The sequence below is a fragment of the Canis lupus genome, chromosome X (assembly GCF_011100685.1).
Source record: "Canis lupus familiaris isolate Mischka breed German Shepherd chromosome X, alternate assembly UU_Cfam_GSD_1.0, whole genome shotgun sequence".
Lineage (NCBI taxonomy): Eukaryota > Metazoa > Chordata > Mammalia > Carnivora > Canidae > Canis > Canis lupus.
Window position 1 is genome coordinate 115,132,125 of NC_049260.1, and position 6,000 is coordinate 115,138,124.

Here is a 6,000-nt window from a genome sequence, read left to right on the forward strand (position 1 = left end):
GTTCATTTCACTACAGCTGCAATAGCCTCCTTCCTGTTCTCCAATGTGCCTAGCAATTTCCTTTCTCAGTGGTTTTGCGTTATGCTTATTTTCATCTGGAATGCTTTTCTTCCAGATATTTGCAAAGATTAAACTATCCGTGTATTCAGGTCTCTTATCAAATGTTATCTTATCGGGGAGACTTTATACACCTCATGAAAAATAGTGGTCCCTGTAGGTAGTCCTTTTTTTTTTTTAAAGATTTTATTTATTTGAGAGAGGGAGAAGAAGAAGAAGAAGAAGAAAGAAGAAGAAGAAGAAGAAGAAGAAGAAGAAGAAGAAGAAGAAGAAGAAGAAGAAGAAGAAGAAAAGAAGAAGGAGGAGGAGGAGGAGGAGGAGGAGGAGAAGAAGAAGGAGCGTCAGTGGCAGGCAGAGGGAGAGGGAGAAGCAGACTCCCTGCTGAGAAGGGAGCCTAATGTGGGACTCGATCCTAAGGCCCCGGGATCATGACCTGAGCTGAAGGCAGATACTTAACCAACTGAGCCACCCAGGCGCCCCCTGTTGGTACTCCTGTCCTTGTTATTCTGCTTTGTCTTCCTTCAGAGCACTTATCACTCTGACATATGATATGCATTCACTTATTTTTAAATTACTTACACACCACTTACCTATACGTATTAATATATGATATGTGGGTGTACATCCATATTACACACACCACCCCCGCCACCATCACCGCCACTGCCGTTACCAGAAGCTCCGGGAGGGGCATGGAACAGATGCTTCCTCCCAGTGCTCAGAAGGAACCAATTCAGAGTGCTTAATGTAATGAACTCATCAGGTTTCCTGTAAAGACAACCAGTTAATATACATACATACACCGCAGAAATAGTACACCAAACTACGTAGAAATTAGTATTTTTCTACTTAAAATATCATTTAGCTTAAGACTTCTTAGGACATTTGTGAAAACAGCTTAAATCCAATAAGGTTCTTGATTATTTTTTGTAACTGGACATGATTTTTACAAATGAAAGAGCATTCCAATTAAATGAAACTTTGCAAAATATTGATATCTGATAAAAAGTTGCCTTGTGGGGATCCCTGGGTGGCTCAGTGGTTTAGTGCCTGCCTCCAGCCCAGGGTGTGATCCTGGAGTCCCAGGATCAAGTCCCACATTGGGCTCCCTGCATGGAGCCTACTTCTCCCTCTGCCTGTGTCTCTGCCTCTCTCTCTCTCTCTCTCTCTCCGTGTTTCTGCCTCTCTCTCTCTCTCTCTCTCTCTCTCTGTGTGTCTCTCATGAATAAATGAATAAAATCTTTTAAAACAAAAAGTTGCCTTGTGCAATTTCTGCAAATTATGCTTGTTCTGAAAAAAGGTGTAATGCCCTAAGGATAAAAAAAATTCTAAACAAAAGAGAGATAGAAAGAGAGAGAGAGAGAGAGAAGGAACCAATTCTACAATACTTTGATCTTGGACTTCTGGCCTCCAGAACTGGGAGACATTAAGCTTCTGTGGCTTAAGGTACTTGGTTTACGGTGCTTCGTTAAGGCAGCCTAAGCAAACCAATACAGTGTGTGTGTGTGTGTGTGTGTGTGTGTGTGTGTGTGTGTGTTTTATCATGATGAGGAAATTCCCTTTTAGTCTTGTTTTTGAGTCTTTTTCTCATGTGGCCAAGAACACAGCTCCCTTAGGGACAGTAACAGTTGCTTTGGTGCTGACTTCACAGTTGCATTATGAATGGTCAGGATGCATACCATTTGCCATGGTTATGTTTTTCCTTATTTTTTATTTTTTAGAACAGTTTTGGGTTCACAGCAGAAGGTACAGAGAGATTTCCTGTATACCCTCCGCCCCCACACATGCGTTGCCTCTCCCGTTAGAATATCATACAGAGTAGTTCACTAGCCTACCCTAAAAATCTTCCATTTGTCTTCCTCGCCCAACCCCTTGCAACCACTCATCTTTTTATGGCTTCGGGTTTACCTTTTCCAGAATGTCATATGATTAGAATCATACAGTATGTAGCTTTTTCACATAGTAATATGCATTTAAGACTGCTTGCCTTTTCATGGCTTGATAAACTTATTTCTTTTTAGTGCTGAATAATAATGCATTGCCTGGATATACCACAGCTTGGTTATCCATCCACCTTCTGAAGGGCATCTTGGTTGTTTCCAAGTTTTGGCAATTATGAATAAAGCTGCTACAAACATCTGTGTGCAGGTTTTTGTGCGGACATAAGTTTCAACTCCTTTGGGAAAATACCATGAACTTGCTGGATCATGTCTGTATGTCTAGTTTTTATAAGAAACTGTCTTCCAAAGTGGCTGTACCATTATGCACTCCCACTAGCAATGAAAGAATTCTTGTCATTTCACATCCTTGCCAGTATCTAATATAGTCGGCGTTCCAGGTTTTAGTTATTTTAATGGGTGTTATCATGGTATCTCATTGGGGTTTTTTGTTTTTTTTTTAATTTTTTTTATTGGAGTTCAATGTGCCAACATATAGCATAACACCCAGTGCTCATCCCGCCAAGTGACCCCCTCAGTGCCTCATTCATTTGGGGAATATAAGAATTAGTGAAAGGGAATAAAGGGAAAGGAGAGAAAATGAGTGAAAATATCAGTGAGGATGACAAAACATCATTGTTTTAATTTGCATTTCCCTGATGATGTAGGATGATATATGATGTGAAGCAGGTTTCCATGTACTTATTTGCCATTTGCATATGTTTTTCTTTCTTTTTTATTTTTTTAAAATTTTATTTATTTATTGGTTTATGTATACAATGGAATATTACTCATTAGAAATGACAAATATCCCCCCCATTTGCTTTGATGTGGATGGAACTGGAGGGTATTATGCTGAGTGAAGTAAGCCAATTGGAGAAGGACAAACATTATATGGTCTCATTCATTTGGGGAATATAAATAATAGTGAAAGGAAATAGAGGTGAAGGGAGAAGAAATGGGTAGGAAATATCATAAAGGGAGACAGAACATGGAAGACTCCTAACTCTGGATAAATGAACTAGGGGTGGTGGAAGGGGAGGAGGGCGGGGGGTGGAGGTGACTGGGTGACGGGCACTGAGGGGGGCACTTGACAGAATGAGCACTGGGTGTTGTTCTGTATGTTGGCAAATTGAACACCAATAAAAAATAAATTTATTATTAAAAAAAGATTTTATTTATTTATTCATGAGAATACACAGAGAGGAGAGAGAGAGAGGCAGAGACACAGGCAGAGGGAGAAGCAGGCTCCATGCAGGGAGCCCGACATGGGACTCGATCCCGGGGTCTCCAGGATCAGGCCCTGGGCTGAAGGCGGCGCTAAACCACTGAGCCACCCGGGCTGCCCTTTCTTTCTTTTTAAATAAAATTGTTTATTTGAGATAGAACAAGTGAGAGAGAGAGCACATGAGTAGGGGGGAAGGTAAGAGGGAGAAGCTGGCTCTCCACTGAGCAGGGAGCCCAACGTGGGGCTCCATCTCAGGACCCTGGGATCATGACCTGAGCCGAAGGCAAATGCTCAACCGACTGAGCCACCCAGGCGCCCCTGCATATCTTTTTCAGTGAGGTTCCTGTTTGCTTTCTTATTGTTGGGTTTTAAGAGTTCTTGGTATATTTTGGATAACATTCTTTATCAGATATGTCTTTTGAAAATATTTCCTCCCAGTCTCTAACTTGTCATTTTCTGTTGGGAAATGTTTCAGAGCAGAAAATTTTAATTTCAGTGAGGTCTAGCTTATCAATTCTTTATTCCACGGATTGTGCCTTTGGTGTTGTATCTAAAAACCATTGCCATGCCCAAGGTCATCTAGGTTTTCTTCTGTGTTATCTTGTAGAGGTATTATAGTTTTGTGTTCTATGTTTAGGTCTGTGATCCATTTCAAGTTAAGTTCTGTGAAGGGAGTAAGGTCTATGTCTAGATTCATCTTTTGCATGTAGATGTCCAGTTGTTCCAGCACTATTTGCTCCATTGTATATTGTTTTTTCTCCTTTGTCAAGGGTTAGTTGACTATATTGATGTGGGTCTATTTCTGGACTCCATGTTCCATTGGCCCACTTGTCTATTCTTTTACCAATGCCACATTATCTTGATTACTGTAGCAGGGCATATAGGTTCTACTGTTGCTTCCCTAAGTAGATGGGATTACCTCTTGGATCACAGCTTTGCTGGGCTGGAGCCAGATCATAAGGCTGCTGATGGGTCCACAGTGGAATTTGCAGTTGGCAGGCCTATTGCTAGTGACTCTGGCAGGCAAAGACCCATCTGTTCTTTGGGTAGATGGAACGGCCTACAGGACATTACGGTGGTACCAGGACGAGTGTCAATTTCAGTGTCCACAGTTGGGTTCTCAGATAATGGGCCTGTTACCAGTTGTATAGATGGGGGAGGCTCCCGCCAGGTTCCTGGGTGCATCCCTGGATGGGCAGAGTTTTTTTTGCAGACTGTGGCTGGGAGGGCCTGTGGTCTAGTTACAGGGCCATTAAAATTAGGATCTCCAGGGACACAGCCGCTGGGCCACGTGACTGGCTAGATTGCTTGTGGACTGCTGCTAGAAGGGTCTGAAGCTGAGCATAGGGCACTGTTAGGATCTCCAGTGGCACAGACAGGATTGTCTCCTGCCAGGATCCTGGGTCGGCAGGACTACTTATGGAGTGTAGCTGGGGTAGGCTAGAGTCCAGTTAGAGAGCGGTTTCAGAATCTACAGTTAGACCAAGTTTGGCAGGCTTGTCTCCAAGGGCTCCCAGACTATGCCTGAAACAGGCTGGAGCAGAGTCACAGGCCACTTTGATGTCCACAGCCAGGACCAGGTCTGTGGGCCTTTTACCTGGGAAGCTAATGGATGTGATTCCTCATAGATCCCTTGGTGTGTGGTGCTGTTGGCAGAACCAAGGACACACGAGGCTGTAGCTGAATCCACAGCAGGTATAGAGCTGTTTCTGGATCTACAGCCAAGACCAGAGTTGGCACATCACCCACCTGGGTGTGGACATGCCTTCTCAAAATGGCTTTCCTTGGTCTTGAACTTGACCAAAGATTCACAACTTCCTACTGGATCCCAAGGCTCCCATAAAGGCACTTTTGTCAATGAATGGCAGCTAAATCATTGTTACTATGGGGGGATATGAGTAGAGGACCTCCTAGTCTACCATTTTGCTGATGTCACTCCTGTTATTTTTTAAATCATTATTTTTTAAGTAGGCTCCATGCCCAGCGCAGAGCCCAGTATGAGGCTTGACCTCACGACCCTGAGATCTAAATCTGAGCCAAGCTTAAGAGTTGGATGTTCAACCGACTGAGCCATCCAGATGCCCCACTCCTGTTATTTTTTTTTATTTTTTAATAGTTTATTTATTTATTCATGAGAGACACAGACACACACACACACAGAGAGAGAGAGGCAAAGACATAAGCAGAGGGAGAAGCAGGCTCCATGCAGGGAGCCCAATGTCGGACTCGATCCCAGGACCCCGGGATCACGACCTGAGCCGAAGGCAGACGCTCAACCACTCAGCCACGCACATGCCCCTGTTAATTTTTTAGATACACCTTTATCAAGATGTGTTTCACATACCATAAATTCACTATTTTATTTTTTTATTTTTTATTTTTTTAAATTTGCCATTTTAAAATGTACAACTCAGTGGTTTTTAATGTATTTTACAGAGTTGTGCAACCATTACCACAATTTAATTCCAGAACATGTTCATCATCCCAAAAAGAAACCCCATACCTAATAGCAGTTATCCCATCTCTCCACTCATCCAGCCCTAGTGCAACTGCAACTGTATAAAATGGAATCACAGAAAATGTTGGTCTTTTTGGTTCACTTATTTCACTTAATATTTTCAACATTGATCCATATTGTAGCATGCATCAGTACTTAATTCCATTTTTACTGCAGAATACCATTCCATTATATGGAAATACTGCATTTTATTTATCCAATTATCTTTTGATGGACATTTGAGTTGTTTCCACTCTGGGGTTATTTTAAATAATGCTGCT